The 24,371-nt window shown below is 37.5% G+C and overlaps 1 protein-coding gene across 2 annotated transcripts in view; it reads left to right on the forward strand.

The window, feature by feature from the left end:
• LOC150077341 (uncharacterized) overlaps positions 1-24,371 on the forward strand; it is a 147,806-nt gene that overhangs the window by 434 nt on the left and 123,001 nt on the right. The window lies entirely within an intron of this gene.

The raw sequence follows: 24,371 nt of genomic DNA on the forward strand, positions 1-24,371 counted from the left end.
TGACTGTATTGCACTGAAATAGCTGTTTATTTTACATAGAGCTGTGCAGAATGAATTATAGTTGCGCCTACAATTTTATATGAACCTATAATACTATAATTGAAACGTACAGTTCAATTTTAAAAATGCATGGCTTCTTCCGAATGAATACTAGATGGCTCGTAACACTGAACATTCTCATAATGCTTTTTGTTTATTCGTTCGTTTATAGCTTATACCACAATTAATTCTCGTTTTCTAGTTAATTTTGGCAGCTGCATTTTACCTCTGATACGGCATACCACAGGTAAAATTCAGCGGCCAAAATATATAAATAAACACAGACGTCAGTATTAGAGACTAATAGGGATTCTTTTAACTCCTATGTTTACATCAGTCAGAAATAAGGCAGTAAAATTTTAGTGCAAAATGGAATAGCCTAAAAAAGAAATATCAAAAGAAATTTTTATTTATATTCCACATTTGCTGCATATGCATCTGCAAAAATGAAATTAAACTCAGAAAACCCACTATTTTAATTTGCGGTTATCGTTATAAACGTGTTATCGTTATATAATGTTAATGCATGGATTTAAAATTCTTATTCAGAGTTTTCCCCTTACTCATGTAGTTTGGACTTGCATGACATTTGTGTGACACTATTTGAGTACAACAATTTTTAGTTCATCTAGATGTGTAAGAAATTTAGCTATAGTTTCTTTTTTTTTAACTTGTGTGTAATATGATATCCTTATTAAAGGCAAATTATATTCTCTTTATAAAGATAAGTGTGCACTAGCGAAAATGATGCTCCTATCAGAATATGGATTTAATGTGATGGATCCCTTTATATCTTTTATAACCGAAGTACAATTCGTTGAAAAACTTAACTGCAGTTAGAAAGTTCACAGATATTTTTAACTACCTATTCGAAATTGCATTAAAATGAATGTAATAAAGTACTAGTTATTACTTTTAATTATGATCAATGACATTTTTTTATTTTTGTCAAGGACAGTGATTGCTCTCTGCACAATTTTTTTTTATTGCTATCCGTTACTTTTTTTTATTATCTCAAAAAAAAAAAAAAAAAAAAAGATAAAAGCAACGAAAACAAAACTACAATTTTTTGATTGTGCACGAAAAACTGTATTTGCTTTTCACCGTTTTTTCTTCACTTTTTAATCTGCTTTATTTTAAACTACAAAAGAAAACCGTATAAGCTTTTTCCTTTTGTAATAAAAGTTGTAAAATACGGCAATTAACATTCGCTCCATTTCAGTTTCTTAATATAATTAAGTGAAATGGAGCGTATTATGTTTTTTCTTGTTATCCCTTCCGCTGACAATTTCTGCTGTTATTTTGGAATACTACTGCTACTACTTAAAAAAAAAAAAAAAGTAAATTACTTCATGACTACACCATACAGGGTTACAGTAGCTGAAATGATAGCAAATACAGATATAAGTTTTGTGATTATAACAAACTGTTTTCATTGGTAATATTGTGCCTAATATCGTAAGCGCACTGTTTTTTTTGTTTTTTTTTTCAGAATAATTGAAAGCCATTTTTTTTTTTTATTTTAATTTTACTAGTTGTGTTTTACTAGTTTCATAAGCACAATTATTAAAATTTATAATGGTCAGCAATACATCGGTAGTAATCTGGAATGGATGTTAGTACAAGTGAAGATACCCGAACTTAAGTGTAGGATCCAATGAAAATAGAAAGAAGGAGCTTGGAGGAAACTCAGGATGAGACCAGTCAGTGTCAATGGTACGGCGCACAAATACAACCAAACGCGAGTAGTAGGGATAACCTTAATAGGCAGCGGGCGAAGAGATTTGAAGATCTGTATAATACAAGAGCAGTTCAGACAATGCAGTTTTTTTTGTATCAAGATCGAGTACAAATACTCGCGATCAAGCAATACTGAATCCTTTTTTTTTTTTTTTTTTTTTCTCAAAGGAATATGGAATTGAAGTGCAAGTCAGAAGGATAAAGAAAAATGCTCAACCTATTCATCTTTCATTGTGACTTACCCAAGCAACGCCAAACACATTCTTATGAATGCTGGCCCCAGGTACATTGATAAGACAAATATAGCAAAAAAGAAAACTAAAACGAAAACAGACCAGAGTATCAACGATGGCAATCAAAGCTAGAACAAGGCGTAAAGGGCATAAGTAAGCATTTATCAGTTGAACCAATAAGTTGCCTATAACAAAATATGTGGAACATAGCCAATACTCACGCGCCGCAGGTATTAATAATTACACAAGAATATGCAACAATAGGACTGACGGAAACGTGGCTTTCTGAAGACAGACAAATGGATATTATGTTTCAGAATCAGCTGCTTACCTACATTCAGAACCAGGGAGTGCAGAAGAAAGGAGAGAAAGAGCTAATCCATGCAGTTGCAAAATCATCGGTCAAAAAATCTAATTTTGAAGCACTCTGTTTAAAGCTGAGCTAAAAACAACAATTAATACAAATTTGCTTAATTTATGTATCACCTGAACAAAAAGAAGATAACAGAATAGAGCTTATAACATGGATTACTAGAAATATGGAATAAGATAATGCCATGTATGATAATGGCAGACTTTAATATGCTGCTGCCAAAATACGACAAGGAGAGAACAGCTCGAAGAAACTATGAAAGCATTATAGCTTGCCAAGCTCTTGGGTGGCCATAGGTTGGCTGGAACCGCCTAGCACAGTAAATAAGTAAAAATAATAATACATCCTCATAAGGGGAATACAGGTGCTTAACACAGTATTTCGTAATTCACGAGTGGCTTCAATTTCAGATCGTCCCATAGGATATTTGTTCCTTCGGAAGAGAAGAGACAGCGAAGTAATCAAAACAGAACCACTGAGGACAGAATCATGTATTCTACAGAGTTCATAAAAAGGATATAATAAATGCATGTGCTTTAAGATAATGGATTACTGGGTTATCTGGCAGTATTCAACTGGGAGGCTTGAACAAAAACAATTGAAGAAGTGAGAAACAACTATCGGAGAAAAGAACAGACAAGTGACATGATACAGGAAAGCGAAAGTCAAGTTCATTAGAATAAAAAGGGAAGCACAGCATCAACACCAACTCTTGTTGGTGTTGATGCTGTGCTTCAACTGGTGTTGATCGCATCAACACCAACTCTTGTTGGTGTTGATGCGATCCGGAACTGAAGCAAAATAAGAGAACCATATACAACATAAATTTTGGCTAATTAAATACTTCTGTGTAGAATATTTGATGAATACAATGAATCAGTTTACAAATTTACTATAATGTAAGCTATGTAATGTACAGGATTTAGGTAATATATTTTCATGACTCTGTATGAGCTATAATAATAAGTAATATGCGGGTAAGAGCAAAATACAAAATCTGAATTTTTAATGTCTGCTCCAATAATATGTAGTAAAATAATTGAAGTGCAAAAATTACGTTAAAAATCTAAACTCTTAGTCAAGAAAGTGCTTTGAAAGCTCTAGTTCTACCTTTAAGTATTTAAACTGAAATGAATTTTGCCCATATTTATAGGCAAGCAAAAGAAAGAACGAGTTCCTTACACCATGGAGTCGATGGCGAACCCACTGAGATTTTTAGCATCAAAATTTTCAATCCGAAGAGTTAAAATTAAAAACACTAGTTGGTCCTAGTACTCAAAATACACAGCTTCTAATAATTTAATATAATATTTTTGTTATTCAAAATACAAGTATATTAAACCAATTCAAGCGTCACTTGTCGCTTTAAAAACACTCAAAAGCCAGAAACTGTCCATTTAAAGACCTGTTCAAAAGTATACAGCAACGAATGTTCCAGTGATAACCTTGACGTTATTTACTGACTTTTACTTAAATAAAAGAGGTTTGTTTTAATCGCAGAATCGAAAAGCATCGCCACTTAAAATAAATAAATAAAAATAACGTGTAATATAAAAACTACCCTTCTTACCCTCCACATAAGATATTGATATAAACTCTTTTAATTAAAATGCTTATGCTTCAAGATGGTGTTTCCTTTTGAAAATTTTAAAAAGCTCTTTTCAAGTCAAATTTTCTAACACCATTTAACATCTCAAATAGAGATGCCAGATGGTGTTTCTCGGGTTAAAATTATCACTGAGTTTCCAAATGCTGATTGATCATCTTCTGTAGAGATTGCAGTAACTCCAGTTTCAAAAAATCACCTGGCAATAGCCTTTCATCCAACGAGACTACTTCATGGTGTAAGCACTGGTCTTTTCCTTAGCCTATCAATAAGGTTATGAGTGTAAAGCCTTTCAGTTAAAATTCAGCTCTTGTTCTTGAATGTCTGAAGTAACACAGATCTCTTCTGCTGGTAATCAGTAAATTTGGCAGTCAGCATCCCTGAAAAATAATTTGCAAAACGGTTAGCAAACATGCATTTGCTAACCAAGGGCCCCTCGACGTGGGCACCTGTACGTGGTGAGGGGACCTCCCAGTGATGCTGCTGGTTTTCCAGATTAGCATCACTGGGATCCAACGCCCATACCTTGGTTCCAGGGTTACATCATTGGAATCCGGCGTGTGCAGCCGTGCGCCGCGACCCGTGGAAGCGGAAAGGGGGATCCTGGTGGTTGAGGGGCCCAGCCTTAATACACCACTTTGGCCCCTGCTTCGACGAGACGGGTGGTCCCGGACCGGCTCGACTGGGATCAATCGGCGGGTGGTATTATACTGCTAGGGTCAACTGCGTTCCAATAAGTCTCCCTCCCTATGGTCCTGGGACGGGATAAAGACTTATTGGTAACGTGGGTATGGTGTTCTAAGCGAACTCGGCGTCCCATTCGTGTACGCAGTACCTGCTAGTTCACGAGTGGGCGCCCCCTCGTAGGGCTCCGTGGTGGGTGAGGTACTTAGGCATCAGACATTTTTCTTTACTCTCATGAGTAATTCAAATCCCCTTTCTTCTGGGGCCCCAACAAGGCCCCTACCTAATCGAGATGATGACGCAGATAACACCTCTGCAAAACGAGCCAGAACTGAGGATAAATCACCACCATTAGTGACACCGCTTTTCCTCATTCTCCATTCCACCGGAGAGCAGTCCATTGGAAAGATGTCACCCTTCTTCATCCAGAAAGGATTAGAAGGGTTGGCAGGTTCACCAAAATCTGTAAAAAGACTGCGTTCTGGCGACCTTTTGGTCGAAGCTTCTACCACCAAGCAAGCGGAAAAAATCATAAAGGCTACATCCATAGGGGGAATACCTATCATCGTAACCCCTCATAAAACTCTAAATTCTTCACGTGGTGTCATATCAGAGTGGGACCTTCTTCATGTTTCTGAAGAAGAGATCTGCTCTGAATTGAAAGACCAAGGAGTGACAGCTGTAAAGAGAATATCGATACGGAAGGATGGGAATCTCGTCCCTACCCGAGTTCTCATCCTCACGTTTAACACCCCACGGCCTCCAAATTCCATCAAGGCAGGTTATCTAAACTGCCCAGTGAGGATTTATATCCCAAACCCACTGCGGTGTTTTAGATGCCAAAAATACGGCCACTCACAAACATCTTGTCGTGGTAACCCTGCCTGTGCTCGATGTGGTGTTAAAGACCACGAGAGCAAGGAATGTACAGCTCCAAAACCCGCCTGTGTTAACTGCCAAGGTGAGCACCCCGCCTATTCAAGAGCATGCCAGCGGTGGAAAGACGAAAAAGAAATCCAAAAACTAAAAACAGAGCTGAATATTTCCTACCCAGAGGCCAGAAAACGTATCCAACCAGTAAATAGCGGGAAACCTTCATATGCCCAGAAGGTTTCTGCTAAGAGCACTATCGGGACACAAACTGAGATGACTATACCACCAAGAGAGTCATTCACCCCGATTGCACGCTATTTATTGAGTTCTCAAAAGCCCACCAAAAAAACACAGTCAGTTGCCACTCCTATATCCGTACCTCCTAGTGCTCCACCACTACCAAAACCAAGTGGTAAAGAGCCTGAAGTAACAACAGAAAGAATGGATGTAGAGAACAAGGAGGTACAGGATGAATCAGTCTTGGAACTCTTTGCGGAGGAAGAAATGGACACGGGACATCGTCCATTCTTCCCCAAAAAAGACAAAGCCAAGACTGATAAAAGTAAGCCCTCAGCACCTCGGAAGCCGCCTGATGGACCCACCAAGCCAAAATAATGGCTAAATTCCTACAATGGAATTGTCGTGGATTCCGGCGAAATACTGATGACATCAAGGCCCTCCTGCAAAAGCACGAGCCAGTTTGCTTTTGCTTGCAGGAGACTTATCTAAAGGCAAATGATGATCCCACCCTGCATAACATCACAATCTTTCGTAAGGATAGAATTGCGGATGGTCCTGCTCATGGAGGAGTGGCTATCCTTGTGGGTAATCAGACCCCAGTTCAGCCCTTGCTAATTACAACCAGCATAGAGGCTGTTGCAATTCGCCTTACAGTGGGATTTTTAATAACGGTCTGCTCGATTTATTTGCCACCTGGGACTGACATCTCCCAGGAAGACCTTGATGATCTTGTAACGCAGTTGCCTCCCCCTTTCTTACTTCTCGGGGATTTTAACGGACATAACACCCTGTGGGGTAGTGCTAACATCAACGGAAGGGGACGAGTCATAGAGCGTATGCTCAATGACAATGACCTTTCCCTTCTAAATACTGGAACAAACACCTTCTTCCATATGCCTACCCGTACTTTTTCTGCCATTGATCTGTCTATCTGCTCCCCTTCTCTACTCCCTTCACTCACCTGGGAAGTGGAGGAGAATCCATACGGAAGTGATCACTTCCCTGTGATAACCTTGTTACACAGTGGGAGACCGTGTCTTCCTTTTAGGTTACCACGGTGGAAGTTTGATCAGGCTGACTGGAATGCCTTCCAACATCAGGCAAATTTTGAGCTCAGTACAGTCAGTCAGGAGCCTATCAATGACGCAGTAACGTACATCACAGAAATCATTGTCCACGCAGCTGCTAATGCTGTCCCAAAAACATCAGCCCGGTTTCCACCATTTCCCAAACCTTGGTGGAATTCACTATGCACAGCAGCAAAAAAGGCTCAAAACAAAGCGTGGGGGATATTTCGCCGATATCCTACCACGAACAACCTTATAGCCTTCAAACGTGCACGAGCCAAAGCACGCTACATCCGTCGTCAGAGCCAAAAGGAATCGTGGATCCGTTTTACATCATCTATTAACCAGTCTACCAACTCTAAGGTAGTCTGGGATAAAATCCGGAAAATGAAGGGAAAATATACATCCCACCCTTCTTCAATCTTAGATTATAATGGATGCGCTGTTGCAGATCCAACTGCAATAGCCAATGCTCTTGGGGAAACATTCTCTAACATCTCCGCAACATCCTCGTACTCCCCAGAGTTCCTGGTCCTGAAACATAAACTGGAAAGAGAAGCACTTAATTTTAAGTCCAAGGGCCTCTATCCCTACAACGGGGATTTTACTATTCAGGAACTGAAAAGAGCCCTCGCTCTTTCCAAAGCAAGTGCTGTTGGACCAGATGGCATCCATTATGACATGATTAAACATCTTTCACCAAAATCTATGGATTGTCTGCTCCTTCTGTATAACAGAATCTTTACTGAAGGGCAGTTTCCGGATTCCTGGAGAAAGGCAATCGTTCTTGCCTTCCCTAAGCCAGGAAAGGATCCAAAAGTCACCACCAACTATCGTCCTATTGCTCTGACTAGCTGTCTGTGCAAAATCCTGGAGAGAATGGTTAATTCTCGTTTAATATGGTACTTAGAATCAAATGACCTTCTCTCCAACATACAGTGCGGCTTCCGAAGGAACCGGTCCACTTTGGACCATCTTATTAGATTGGAAGCATCCATCCGGGATGCTTTCCTAAAACGTGAACACTTGGTGTCGGTGTTCTTTGACATGGAGAAAGCGTATGACACAACTTGGAGATTTGGCATCTTAAAAGATCTGCATAGCCTTGGCCTTAGGGGGCAACTCCCCATTTTTATTAAAAACTTTTTAGCCAATCGATCTTTCCAAGTTCGTGTGGGATCCTCACTCTCTCGTTCCTTCAGCCAAGAGGAGGGAGTACCACAAGGATCAGTATTAAGTGTCACGCTTTTTGCCATCAAAGTGAATTCCATCACAGAACAACTTCCTCCAACTGTAAACTGTGCCCTCTATGTTGATGACTTTAGCATATTTTGTCAGTCATGCAACATGAGGGTTATTGAAAGACAACTGCAGAAAGCTATTGATCGCCTCAACTCCTGGGCTCTTGCTAATGGCTTCAGGTTCTCGCCGGAGAAGACCGTTTGCGTACACTTTTGTCGTAAGCGTAATCTTCATCCTGAGCCTGAATTAAAGCTCGGACAAAATGTAATTCCAATAGCAGCGGACACAAAATTCTTGGGACTCGTATTCGATAAAAAGCTGACCTTTCTGGATCACATCCGTCAACTCCGCACAAAGTGCACAAGAGGGCTAAATATTCTGCGCTCTCTTTCCTCAACATCTTGGGGTGCGGATCGATGCACCCTACTACGCATCTATCGTGCACTTGTACGATCCAGACTGGATTACGGGTCCCTGGTATACAATTCGGCCAGAGACAGTGTACTTCGTTGGCTCGATCCTGTCCATCATCTGGCTCTCCGTACCGCTATTGGAGCATATCGCACATCTCCTGTCCAGAGCTTATACGTCGAAGCAAACGAACCGCCATTATTGCTTCGACGTAAGCAGTTGTCTCTAAACTACGCTCTAAAACTGAAATCCCTGCCAGACCACCCTACGTGGCTAACCGTTTTTGAGCCACGATGGGAAAATTTGTACAACACCCGTAAGACTGCCAATCGTCCTTTTGGTATTCGTGTCCAAGAGCTACTCAAAGAACTTAATATAAAGGTAGACAGGGTTGCCCAAACACCAAAGCAACCCCTTCCACCCTGGCATGCTCATGTCCCGGCATGTGACTTGTCCCTTCGAAATTGGGGAAAGTCGGACACTCCATCGTCTGTCTACCTGCAGCTTTTTTCAGCACACCGAGCTGAACATTCTGACTTCGCGCCAGTCTACACAGACGGGTCGAAGTCAGAATCATATGTGGGATCTGCTGCTGTCTTTACAGACAGCACTACATCGGAGCAGATTCCCTCTGAATGCAGCATATTTACTGCAGAGCTGCACGCTATAGAGTTAGCCTTGGATCACATTAGTGAATGCCAATACCAACGGTTCATTTTGTATACCGACGCTCTCAGCGTGTTACAGGCTTTAATATCTGTGAGATATAATTCTCATCCAGTTCTGTCTAGCATTCAGCAGAAGATTCACGTTCTCCATGAACGTGAATATGATATCCGCTTCTGCTGGATTCCTAGCCACATTGGGATTAGGGGAAATGATTTGGCTGACGCCGCAGCCAAATCAGCAATTCCCAATAATGACCACTGCCTGTTAGTCCCCTATACAGACTACAGGCAAATAATACATCAAAAGATACATTCCCAATGGCAGGATTCGTGGAATAGACAGACTGCGAATAAGTTATATCATATAAAACCTGTAATTGAACCGTGGCAGTCTAGTCTGCGCAGGAATCGTAAGGAGGAAGTTGTTCTTGCCCGGACCCGCATAGGACACAGTCATTTAACTCATTCGTTTTTGCTGAGGGCTGATGACCCTCCTATGTGTGTGTCCTGTGGCACAATCCTAACGATTAGACACCTTTTAATTGACTGTCCAGATTTTAGCAGCACCCGTTTTACCGCTTTTAGTCATCTGACTGAGCCTTATACACTCAGTCAGATTTTATCCGACAATGACAACGTGTCTGCTGTTTTTAGCTATTTTAAATCAATAAAAGTTTTTAATTGTATTTAAAATTTGTTATTGTTATCTCTTTATTGATTTAATTTTTATATATTTGTTATTATTTATCTGGACATGGTGACCTAACTAATTAGGTCACCGAGAATTTAAACTTTTAAATATTGCATAGTCTTGGCGCATTATGGCCACAGCTGCCAATGCGCCAATAAAAAACCAAAAACAAACAAACAAACAAGCTAACCAAGGGCTAAAATTTAGGATTGAATGATTGAAATGCTAACGTCTATTATCCATTTTTATAAGCCAGCATAAAAAATCCTCCATTTTTACACGGAACTCTTCCAAACTTGCTGTTGATTTCTATAGTTATTATTTTGTTCATTCACCAATATTTCTGCTATCTATCTTAACCCCGTTCTCAGTGGGCAGTTAACGTTGAGTGAGTACTGTTACTTTTAGTACTGACACTTTTAGTTTAATTCGCTTTCAGATAAATTAATTTATAATTAATTTTATGAATATGTAAAGAGAAGTTAGTAATTTAAATTGCGTTCACTTTATTGCGATATCAACATTTTTGGTCGTGGAAAACTTTATTCCTAACCAGAATTTTTGCATAACTCCTATATATATTTTATTATTATTTTTTTTAAACATTAACATACAGTATCTGTCCAAAATATGTGGAACCCCTGAGAGGAACTTTATGAAAACTTCGAGTTCTGCTGAACTGGGTGAAAACTACGGCGTTTTGTGATTGATCATAGTGTAGTGGCATAGTATTTAAGGTAAGGCGCTACCGGTGGTCACCCACATCTGCGCCATCAGTACTCTTGTGTGGTATACAGACTCTGTATCAATTGAAGATGTTAAAGATGTTATCAATTGAAGTTGTTAAAGTTCTTATGAATCATCTGTATAACTTTGATAATTTGTGGATCATTGTGTAAACTAAACTAAACGGCGCTTAAATCCACAGATTGATTTATTATATATCAAGAAAGAATGAATGATTATTTATATTTGATAGAAGAATTAATTTCTATAAAAAAATGAAATTTTTAAATAAAAATAGGAGAATGATACATTTTTAAGAAATGTAGACAGCAAGGTACGTCTTACATTCCTAGACGATAAATTTACCTTCTATAAACGATACTATTTAGTGCTTAATTGTTTTTTCTAGCTGGTGACAATTGGAGAACTTTAAATATTATTCATTGAATGCTTTTCTTGATTTTATTGTTTGTTTTTAAGCGAACACCAGTTAGTCTTTGTAAGAATGGATCTCGACCCATTTGAAAATAATTCTTCTTTATTTTCGCACGAATTTCTCATTTCTTATTGATTTCGAAATTCATCGCCAGTAGGGATGATGAATGATTCGAAGAACCGGCATTAATGTGTATGATTAGCAAAGGTGACCGACGGGCAAGCTGACCTTCATTCTAGATCGGAATCCACTTAACTTATAATTTGTCTCGAAAATAGTCGTACCGATTGACTTTTTTCTTCATGTTATTTGGCAAATTTTCTGCTTCGTATTTTGAACGCAAAGACTCCTCGACCCTTACATGCCCTACTTTGCCACCTGGTTACGAGGTCAGGGAATCCCCGACTGGCAGAAGAAAGGCTGTGACCGTCAGCGTTAGGACCAAATACTGCTTCTTCTACGTAAAGCTTACCTCAGCTGCCGTAATTGACCCTAGAGGAAGGGGAAAGGGCGGAGTATTTTTTCTCTCTTTTTTTTTTTTCAGCTGCTACTGTCTGACGTCGGATGTAGGTCTTCCTGTTTACCGAAAAGTAGGACATCGAGAGGGAACTGTGGGGAGTGGGACAATTTGAAGAGGCTTTTAGGAAAGATTTTGTGAGTTTTTGCGCGCTATCTGTCTCCGCTACAGACCTTTGAAATTTGGAACTGTTTGCAAATTACTCGCAAGAGATAGTGTGGTTAAGTGGAAGGGAATATGAAATGTTGGACACGTTACATAAGTTACTGCTACCCAAGTGCAGCTTCCCTTTTAAGCAAAGCCAGTACTTTTAATAAATATTTTCACTCGAGGATTATTTATTAATTTTTCACTCATTCATTCGCAGTATGGCTTGTAGTAGTTAAATAAAATATAAATGCTCCAGGCATAATATATTATGAGTTTAAAATACACAATAAAATTTCTGTGTAAATAACTTTACAACTGGGTTGGCATGATTATAACACCAGGGTACCTGCCCACCCACCGAGGATAGGCCAATAAGCCTTGAAACCGTGCCGTCTGAGTGGTGGTGCCCACTGAGAATAAGTAACAATAGTCTTCTCTATTTTTGGTGAAGCGTTACTTATTCGAGGAGGTGCAATACATGATAACTCGTTGTAAAGGTAGTCGCAATATGAGATACAATTAAATTGATGCCTTTACGCTACTTATGTAGTTCTTCATTAAGAGTTCACTATGGTGTATTTACACAGATATTTTATAGTGGCTTGTAATAGTGTACTGACTTGATACACGCTTGCTTTGAAAGCATCGATTTAGTAATTCAATAACAGCTACTTGGTATATTGTAAGAAGGGCTTGACACATTTTAAATGTCTTTCTATTAGGAATAATATTTTGGTAACTTTCGTATGTATCTGTGCATGTCTAGTAATGGTTTATACAGATTGATGTAATCAGTATATTTTTCTCATAACTTCGAAATAGTTAAGGATCTTTTGACACTAGAACTATCCTAAAAAATAATGTAACTTGAAGCCTTGAATTTATAATGACTTCGTTTGATTTACTGCCTACAGACATGATGCATTTACACCAACTTATGTGTCTGTAAATTTTACCGCAGAATTTTTATTAAGTATTAAACTACTAAACACCATTCGGCACCTCTCATTGTGGAATTGTTTTCACAACTGGGTTGTCAGCTATTATACCATCGGGTACCTACCCATCTAACGATGAAGGGCCAAATAGTTCTGAAATGGCCATTTTAGTGGTTTCAGTTGAGACTGGGAATAGGTAACGATAGTCTTCTTTCTCTATTGGAGAAGCGTTACTTCTTCAAGGTATAAATGAGTGTGCCTGAGTAAAATGGATGTGGCCCCTTTCTTTAGGGCAAACTTTGGTCTCTTACTATCTTTCTCCTTTACGCCAACCCTTAAGCTGCACTCCAACTTTTAGGAGCATTACATCCCTACATATTTACCCAGAAACGTTTTAGTGGTATCCACTGAGAGTGAGAATAAGTAAAAATAGTTTTTTTCTATTGGAGAAGCATTTCTTATTCGAGGACATGGCTCCTTTTTCTTTCTTTCTAAACTTTGGTCTCCTATTATCCTTCTTTCCGCTAACTCTTAAGCTTTTCTCCAACTTTTAGGAGTAAAATAGCCTCCTCTGTTGAGGAACCGTTACTTATTCGAAATATAACGGGGTAGGCAACTCGTTGTGAAGGTATTCACAATATGAGATGTAATGAAACGATGCCGCTATAAATAACTTCGGTTAATTTACTGCCTGTAGACACGATGCTTTTGTGCTAACTTATGTCTGAAAGCTTTGATACATAAAAAGGTTATAAAGCGACAAAAGATAGTACAATTAGTAAGAAATTTCGTACGAGTTGTGGTGTTCCCTGCAAAAAGACTTTTAGATGTTGAGGTTTTTATTTTTCAGTGAAAAAATTTAACAAAGCACTTATTACGGAATCCACTTATTAAAATCATGTTTAATAAGTGGATTACGAACAGTAGAGAGTACTTTTATAGAAGAAATTCCGTCTGAATTTTTGCAAGCAGTGATCAAAATTTTTTTTAAGCGGTCCTTTACCGCGAAATCCACTTCCAGTAACCACTTTCGCTCTTTTCCGTTACGAATTTAACGCACTCTTTGAGACTACATGTATTCTATGACAGAATAAAGATCACAAAATGGATATTTCCTCTGTAATTAAGCCGCAAACTTTCCTAAGGAGTTTGTTCTTTTTTATAAAGGAAATTAGAAACAAATCTTAGGTTTATTTATCATCACATGGAAAGAAAATCCAAAAGAAAGCCCAAAGAAAACTATGAAATTAAGTTGCAACGTAATTGGTGAATACCAAGTTTTTCCTCCGTTCACAGAATCCGTTTTATTTTATATTCCGTGAGCAGTTTAATAAAGTTTCACGTTTCAACTACAAGGAGCTAAAAAGGTTATTCATTTTTCTGTGTTTCTTAGTTTCATTGTAATTCCTCTGTCTTTCAGAATTCACACGAGGATTCCCTTCAGAAGCAAATTACTTATTCCTTGTGAATACAAACCCTATCTAGCATTTGAATTACACAGCTTTAGCATGCACTGTACATACAATTTATTTATGCCCAGCTTTGGCCTGACTGGGGTGATGCTCAACATTTTCTCTCTTTTTTTTTTTTTTTTTTCATTTCCTTTTTTTATAATAGAACTGCACCCCGTGTGATACTCTATTTTTAGCTAGAGAGTATAAAGATATTTGTGGCTGGCAGCTTCGTTAATAGACTTTCTTTAACTGGAATTGAGACAATTAAATTATTTATTTACATCGAAATAATCCACTGGGAACAGTCCTAGTTGCAGGATGCGCAATAAAGGACGTTTAACCAAAAGACGAATATACAGGGAAGTATTATACTGCCTAATTATATATAATATATATTTAGACATGTTTATGCTTGCATTGGAATATTTTTGAAATGAAAAAAATTGTTCATTGGGTAAGTGGCCAACTCTCTATATCAGTGGGTTAGATATGGTTGCAATTAGTTCTACAGCTGGTAACATTGCCCTTAGAATTAAAATCACACACACTTATTTGGCTATCATTGCAATACAGTATTTACAAGGAGTTAGAACCCAATTCAGTTGGTGCGCATTAGTTATAGACTAATCAGAGTAACGCAGTAGAGGGCTCTATACTTTGGAAGGGTAATCGTGTAAGACAGTGGTTTTCAGCCGGGGTGCCACGTAATTTGGGTTTAAGTTACTTAAACTTATTATTATTTTTTAATTTATATGTTTATTTCATTATAAAAAGGTGTACAGTATGTTTTTAATTTTGTGGTGATCTATAATTGATGTTTACTTAGTACCTCTATATAAAGATTAAAATTATATACTGTATATATGCAGTATAGTTTGTATTATGAAATGTAATGTTTATAATTATATTATTGTAATAAATATCATATAACATATTTTTTAATATTTTATATATATATATATATATATATATATATATATATATACAGAGAGAGAGAATCGGATCTAACAGGCAGAAAATTGAGTAGGGGTGCCGCAAAATAAAATAAATTACTTAGGGGTATTACTTATTAAAAAAAGGTTGAAAACCACTGGTGTAAGAGGTTAGGATTATTTTATACTATATCACTAGTGATACATACGATATAAGCAGTGCTGTAGTCGTAAAATTAGCAGAAGGTATACCTGTGAATGTTACATATGCAGAGAGTATATTGAATTCCAGCAGGTATGCGGCGTATATCCTCCACTACAGCTCTGGATATAAGATAGAGGGATATAAACCAAAAAGGTCATATTTATAATATAATATTATATATCCTTGCACACCTATATATCTGATCGCATCATGAATTATCACCTGTATTATCATTAAAATGGCTTAGTGATACAGAACATAATCCATTTTTTTTTGTCAAAAAATGCTTATACGAGATTATTACTGTTTTATACAACTTTTTTTTTGTAGGTTTACTTAAAAATATCTTATAGCTCTAGTACGTTTGTCTATGAGTTGGTTCTGTCATAGTTAAATTCAGAGAGCTGTATTATCATTATTTTACATTTCATATTTCAAACAACTGTTATGTTGCAGATTGAACTAATTTTGTAAATTAGCACTGTATTGTCAACATTGTTGGTTTGTAAATGAAGAAGATCCCTCATATTGATGAACTAGTATTTTTGATTTCAGTTTTTCAACCCTAAGAAGGTCTGTTTTTCTCCTTTGAAATAGACCGAAACATAAAATAGCGAACAAATAATTCTGTGGTTTGTTTTGCCAATGACCGAGTGATGTAAGGATGATGTTAGAGAAATCGTGTCTTTTTTTCAAAATCTAGGTTTCGTAGATAACGCTCATTTCTACCATACTTGTATTTAAGAAATATTTATTCCAGTGCCTCAGTTGCTTCAATATCTGTCTGCTACTAACATGCCATTGTCAAAAGATGTTTCTCGCATTAAAAACACCCTATAGGAATATCTTAATTGCGCCTCATGTAAATGTTATCATTTTATTTTTATTTATATAAGCCATATTAAAAAATGAATTTTAGCTTTAATCAATATAGCAATGCTCGCATCATATGATAAACTGTACATATTCCTTTGTATTGTATTCTTTTCTTGAAGACCACTTAAGAATGCTTTTATTTTGTAAAAAATTAGTAATTTAGATACCTGTTTATGATAAAACAAACAGATCCTTGATCAAATGAATAAATTAGTAAATATTATCAATTCTTCATAAAAGCTTTTTTTCCTAAATTTGAAAAATTATATACTTGAATTAAACTGCGGCGCGATAAGCATGCATATAATTACATCCATATGCCAGATGTTCAAAATCATGCTCTCCAGCTGGAGTTGCCACCTTTTCAAAATCTGACCGAGATTATTTGGCGGGTTAGTTGATGAAGGCAGTCTGGGCTTTTTTTTTTTTATTTTTTCAAAATAAAATACACTAAGTTATTTTGTAACTGAAACATTATTTTGTTAAATGTTACTTATTTCGAACAAATTACTATAGGACGTCTTTTGTGATAACTGTTTACTTGGAAGTATAGATTTAAATTTTGCAGTACACTATTTAATCAACTTGAATCGTTATCAGGTGATTTTTATTGCGTGCAAAAATGTTAGTTTACAGTAAGTAAGCTGAAATGCTACACAACTGGCGACATTTCTGGATTCTGTGTTGAATCCTATCATTAGCCCTAATCAAGAGAGAACGAATGAAAACTTAATCGGCTTTCATTCTTTCTTGATTAGTCTGACGATAGATTCAATGATTATCAATTATTAAGTAGTTCTGTTCTGTGGGAATTCAGTTTACTTATTGTAAACTGTAACACATTGTTCGCAATAAAATTCACTTTTAGAACAATCCACGTGGATTGTTCTAAAGATTTCTGTATACGATGGATCCTAAGGTTTCTGTACCATGGATTCCCCTCGCCTGTGACACGCAAACAGAAATGTTTTAAATTCAAAAACTTCAAAGCAACTTTTTGCTCGTTATCAAGCAGCTCATTAGTCAAAACTGCAATCAAAACAATGGAAGCATGCTGATTCATCATCTCCAAAGAAGGCCAAATCAGTCCCATTGGCAGGCAAGGTCATGGTATCTGTCTTCTGGGATTCAAAGGGGATAATAATGGTAGATTAACTTCCAAAGGGAAAAACAATAAACGGATAATACTATACTAATTTAGTAACTAAATTGCGAGATGAAATCAAGTCAGAAAGGCCAGGAAAGTTGACTAAAGGTGTTTTCTGTTATCAGGACAATGAACCTGTTCACAAGGCATCATCAGGTAGCTATGAATATTTGTCCCACCTACCATAATCACCAGATTTAGCCTCATCTGGTTTCCACTTATTCCCGAAACTAAACACAACGTGTCTGGAAGGAAATTTAGGTTCGGTGGATGAGGTAGTAGCGGCCGAACACTCCTCTTTTCACGATCTTCAAGAAAGCGGCTACAAAACTATTTTCGTGTAGCTAGAAATTGCTGGAAAATTGCATTGAGTTACGAAGCGACAACATCGAAAATTAGTGTCAATATTACATAATAACCCCTTCGATGCTAGGCTTGATTATCAAACTCATACACGCGGGTTATAATAATAATAAGCGCATAAGATCACATTCGCCATGACATTAGGCGCCTCCGTAGCCAGGTGGGAAGGAGCAGCAGTGCGTAGCACACGCTTCTTGATTAGACTGGGGTTCGAGCCCGTCACCACCAAATACAGAGGATGCAGAAAGGTCAGGGAATGACCACCGCATATCCCGGAGCAATATGGCCTTAGTTGCTAATGCTCCTAAAAACCAAATAACAAAACACAGCCATGACATTAGTTAGTACATTTGTATCATTACTACATAGTTGAATTTTTCAGACAAACCGAAGTTTGTATATATTGGCAGCATTATTGTAACATCTCAATGTGAAATGCTTCGCAACGAGTTGCCCTCCATATACTTCAAATAAGATGCTTCCCTATTAGAGAAGACTACTGCTAATTATTTGTTATTTTTATCACATTCTCCTCAAAATTAAATGGAAAATTTTATTTTTCTGTACCATTCCATGATCCTGAATAATGACACCGAAACCCGCTACCCGGGCATGGCATTTTAAACCCGAAAATTCCGGGTCAAATACGAAGAGGCAGCAAATCTAACTTTTTTTTTTTATGAAACCCCCAAACACGAAAGGTATCAAAACCTATAGTACTTAGTACCGTCTACATGGGTTGAAGGAGAAGTATGGGGGGAGGGGGGATGCCGGAAACTTTGCTCTAGAGACTAAACATGGGTTTCACCACACTACAGCTGTTTAAAAAAAAAATGTTAGTTTGGGTTGAGTTATTTTGGAAAGAGAGAAACAACTAAAACCATAATTGTTAAAAGAGTAACTTCTGTTTTCGTTTGGCTCTCTAGCCCAGAGGTGCTCAAGCTGTGATACAAGTACACAGCATAGCGCGAATGCATCGATATGAGAATGTCGGAACGAGTTCAAGAAAGAATATTCGCATGCTTTTTATTTATAAATAAGTAACGAATACGCATTTATTTGGGACAATGTTTTGAAACTAGTATTGCATTTTAGCGCATCACATCTCTGTGAAACCGAATTTTGAGCCGTGTTTTGCAATTTTGAGCCTTGTTGCTCTTAAAATCAACCAAGATAGCTTCAATATGACAAAGTTATGTTCAATGGTTATCTTTCATCGCATTAATTATATTGCAACATACGAAATGTAGCAATAAAGTTACAGGAACAATATTGAACTGGGAAAATATGCAACAGAAACGTATGAAATATTAAAAACTGTTTATGGTGATGAAACATTAAGTTGTACCAGTGTGTCTGAATGATATAAACGGTCAAAGATGGATGTGAGGGTGTTCGCAATTAACCAAGAAGTGGGTCTGTCAGCCTCTCGAAATGAGCACAGAGCAAATGTTCAAGAAAGTGCGGCAAAAGATCGTCGTTTAACCATCAGGATTAACCAAGGCTGATGACCTGGATATGAATAAGACGATTCGTCAAATTCTGCATGAAGATTTAGGGAAAAGGAAGGTCTGCGCAAAAAGGTTGAGCAGGAAAAACGTAGATTTTCATCATGCGAAGACTTCAGCCAAAATATTGCAAAGACAATCCTAATTTCCTCGATTGTATTGTCACTGGATATGAGTATTGGTGTTTCAGTATGATCTAGAGACGAAGCTTCAGAGCATGCAGTGGACTTCAAAATCATCACCAAGGTCCAAAAAGTTTCGTTTACAGAAGTTCAGGATCAAGACGATGCTGATCATGTTTTCCGACAAACAGGATGTGATTCGCAAGGAATTTGTGCCTGAAGGGTGAGAGACTCAATGCTGCGTTCTATGTGCAGGTGCTTCAAAGGCTATTTGAAGCGCATTTCCCTGAGTGAGGCCGCAATTTTGAGAGAAAGGCAGCTGACTCTTGTTGCACGACAGTGCCCCCTCTCATTCATCACTTATGAAGATATTTCTGACGAAACATGGCATTGTACAGATTGACCATCCACCCTACTCTCCCGATCTAGCAACAGCGAACTTCTTCCTCGTTCCTAAGGTGAAAACTGTCCTCAAAGAAAAGACATTTCAGGATGTTGAGGACATAAAGATAAACGCAGCCGTCCAACATCATCTCCTTGGATGCCTCTGCTGACTGTTTTCAGAAACTTTTAGAACGGTGTAATACGTGCATTCAATTAGAGGTGGTGATTACTTTGATAAAAATAAAACTCATTGTGAAGGAGATCAAAAATAAAAATCATTTTTGATCTCCTTCACTTTATGTTCGTTTTATTGAACAAGTACAGGAAGTTTATTGCCACCTTGCATTTAATTTAAAGTTAACTTTTTTGACAATTTTTTTAAGAACTCAAATTCCAGTTCTCTGATTCTATGCAGATTCCCTTCACTCTGGTAGTACATATATATATATCTGCGTTTTTGATTTAGTGGTTTAGCTCTACTTGGTCAACAGAAAGTTTAAAACTTATATTGTTTCTATTGTGTGCATTCTGTGTATTCAATTGGATGAAAAGTCGTAGAATTTTGGCTAGAACTGTAACGTTCAGAATTATTAAATTACTATAAAATCCTACGGGTTCTAGCATAACAGCGATTTAAATTTTTATCGCAACTTGGATATGATATAAATAACTAAAACTATTTTATTTAAATAACGTCTTCTGACAGTATAGTGGTTTCGTCACTTGTGTGGAGAGGCCTGTAATCCCGACGATGACTGGAAGAATTTCTAAAGGCCTCTTTAATCGAAGGTATAGTTAGCCCTCCTCAGGCAGAGGGAGGGCTTTTCTCCGTGAGTTATTTCGGGGTTTTCAGTCCGCATAACATGCAAATTGGCCCGTGAGCATGCATAAACAATAAGACAATACACATTGGCAAAATATGGCCCGAGTCGTTGATGTGCCGAAAACACTATACAGTAATCCATAAAAATGCTGAAGAAATGGCAATTTTTATTTGATCAGTGTAATATATTAACCATTTATGGGATAGCCATAAGAGCTAGAAGTGTATAGAGAAAGTAGTACATCCTATTAAGTATATACATAAGGCGAATCAAAGTTTTAATAAATACTTCAACTATAAAACTTGTAAATACAGTACTTGTAAAATAATATAATATACTGTAAACATTAAAGGAAACACGTCTGGAACTAAATGTGCAGAGAAGTCCAGCTGGAAGGGACTCGTCAAAATTCTGATGGTAGCCATGGGTTAGAAGTCAGCATGTTTATAAAAATTGTCAAGGATTATCTTCATTGTAGACCTTCACAAAACTTTTCACATATGAGAACTAAGGCGCAACAGAAGTTGATATATTTGCAAGATATGTATAACTTGGACTGACAGATTGCTAAGTTAGCTTCTTTAGCAACTGAAAGCCAGGGACGCATCTCTCTTATGTTGTTGTTGTTGCTGCACTACTTGGAACACGTCAGGCTAGTAAATCCAGTACATGAGAAGCTGGACAAGAATAACGATGTTTTTATGAGAAATTTCCGGGAAGGGAGGGGGACCCAGGTTGGACTATAGAGTGGATTTGGAGAACATGATGTTGGATATCGTATTTAACCATCTCAAGGTTCAATATGCCAGCTCTGAGAAGGTGCTTTTGTAGTCTGACTAAATGACAGATAACGAGTCCTCGAAAAGATAATATAACTTATTTCATTGCTACCTGATTGCTCCTAAAATTAATTTAAATTGATATGATAATATTATTCGATACCATTCCATATTATACAATACCATTCCATTTTGTCTCAAAATCATTACTTATCAGGAATTTTTTTAAAAAGCGTTAAAGTCATATTTATGATGTTCATTTGCAATATTTCGGATTAACCCGGTAAATTTTATCACTAAATATGCATATGAATTTAGTGCATATGAAAATACTCGGCAACTTTGTAAAAAAGTCCATAAAAAAAAAGTTCTTCCCGTCATCGACCGGACTCGAACTTGGGTCTTTTCCACCCGGGGTGGGAGAACTGTGCTACTCACGAGGACCCTATATAATGTTAATGGTTGTATAATAATGATATAATATTTTATTGTCTCCAAAACAAAATCATAAAATTGAAAACTCGTTAAGAAGGCTATATTTTTTATCTTATCTTATCAAATTTCAGATGTAATTTCGAAAATAAGAAATTACGAAATTTATTACTAATTGTTCCTTCTCCCCCTTCGCCTCCCCCCCCCCCCGGTTAGCACGGTGCAAGGGCGCCTCCGTAGCCAGGTGGGCAGGAGCAGCAGTGCGTAGCACACGCTTCTTGATTAGACCGGGGTTCGAGTCCGTGCCCACCAAATACGGAGGATGCGGAAAGGTAAGGGAATGACCACCGCGTATCCCCGGAGCAATATGGCCTTTGTTGCTAATGCTCCTAAAATCCAAATAACAAACAGCACGGTGCACAAAATCTGTCTTCTCCGCATCGGATGGAAAAGACTGGAGTTCGAATCCCGTCAATGACACGAGGAATTTTTTTAGTTAGTCAGTCTCAGGCGTGGGTTGCGTGTTTGTGGTTTTTCCTAGCATAAATTCGGCGTTTTTATCCAGCAAACAGACAAATCGGAGCACAGATTTTCAAATCATAACATACTCGATTTACAGACACAATATTTACGATGCAAGATGCTGATGCACCTAAAACCCCGCACCAACAACAATCCTCCCCCCTCACCATACACACAAAAGAAAAATAACACTATTTATTAGCAAAAGCGTGTTTCCTAGAAAAACTGTTACACCAGACTGGGTTATACAATTTGGTAACATATATAGATGGTAAAGAACAAAGTTATTTGACGTAAAAAGAAATATTTTCGATAGCCAATTCATATAAGTAAATAGCCATTGATAATTTGATTGAACTAAACTATAAGAATATTTCGCCATGGTCTTCCTGCCTAAATGATTTGTTCTTAAGATATAGAGCAACATCAGATGTTACCCAGTTTGATTGAATTAACCGAGAAAAACCGATCTCCCTTCTTCTGTCTGTTTAATGTAGGAGCTTCTGGGACCCTTACGACAATCAGTTTTCTAGATGGAGGCAATCATAGCCGTTAGCATCTAGGGAAGAGGCCTCATCCTACAGCAGCCTAACGATTTGTGGTTAAGGTTAGTCATTAAGATCTTCCTTTAAGATGAATCGGCTTTCTACCATCCAGTTAATCTGCCTTAGCAATCAGTAGGCCTGCAGGCAGGGATGTAGTGGAGGGCATGCTCGGGTATATGCCGCATACCCTCTGGATGTTTTTAGGCGGATAGCGTATACCTTCTTGTTTTTGGAAGACTTGAAAAAACAGATTTTTAAAATATCTCACATTATAACGTTCATTAATAACATTCATAGAGTATATCTTCTGCTAATTTTACGACTACAGCACTGCCTGCAGGTGTTAGGCTCCATGCGGTGATAGGATTCTTGAGTGGGTGGGCAAATCAAGAAATATACTATGTTATTAGGCTTTGATCTTTGACTTGTAGGAGTTACTATTTTGTTAACCATATTGCTTCAGTTATCTTAATGTATAAATGTGAGTGTTAAGGCCTTTTGATTGTTCCAAGATCGTTGTTTATCGGCTATTGAATAGGGTGATCAGAGAACACAGATGGGTCAGGCTTGATACTTGTGACATGAAACATTGACTAGCAACGTCTACTGAAGTAGTGGAGGTTAATTCGAATTGCACAACAAGAATAAATTGAATTAATTCGGTAAAATGTGCAGCATAAAGTACATAAATTTTCATGAAACCAATAGTTTTACCATGACATCTCTAATATAAATATATTTCTTGACGAAATGTCAAAGAGTATGAAAAAGGCTGTTTAAGCATGGGTAATGCATCTCCATCATTTCTGCTACCCAGGTAGTATGCACACATCGTTTTATTATATCTCATATTGTGAATACGTTCACATCGAGTTGCCTAGGTATTGCATTACTTCGAATAAGTAACGCTTCTCTGGCAGAGAAGACTAATGTTTCTTATTCTCAGATGGGCACCACCACCACCACCCAGATGGCACCGTTTGAAAGCTGGTTGGCTTCATCATCAGTAGGTGGGCACTAAGTACCCTGTTGCAATAGTGACAATCTAGTTATGAAGTATAACTCCAAAATACCATCAAGCATCTCTCATATTGTGGAGTTATACTTCATAACTGGGTTGCCACTATTGCAACAGTGTGCTTACTGCCCACCCTTCGATGATGAAACCAACCAGCTTCGAAACGGTGCCGTCTGGGTGGTGCCGCCCATCTGAGAATAAGTAACAGTAGTCTTCTCCCAGAGAAGCGTTACTTATTCGAAGCAGTGCAATACCTAGGCAACTCGTTGTGAAGGTATTCACAATATGGGATATAATAAAATGATGCATGCAATACTACCTGGGTAGTAGAAATGATGGAGATGCATTTCCCATGCCTAAATAGCCTTTTTCACATCTCTAACAAATTAATATTATTTATTATCATATTATTCATTCATATCATTTATTACCTGTTTAACGTAGGAGCACTTATGAATATTTTTAATGTTAGTAAGTATTATTAATACTAAAAAATCATCTCAATTTTTAAATATAACCAACTGAAATTCCTTTCGTATTGGAAGAAAGTCTGTGGTCAAGATTCTGGAGGTTGTAGAACGTCCTTGAAATTTCTTGATATTGGAGCGAGATGAAACTGTTTTTGA

The sequence above is a fragment of the Mastigoproctus giganteus genome, chromosome 12 (assembly GCF_048544385.1).
Source record: "Mastigoproctus giganteus isolate SK-2022 chromosome 12, ASM4854438v1, whole genome shotgun sequence".
In the NCBI taxonomy this organism is placed as follows: domain Eukaryota; kingdom Metazoa; phylum Arthropoda; class Arachnida; order Uropygi; family Thelyphonidae; genus Mastigoproctus; species Mastigoproctus giganteus.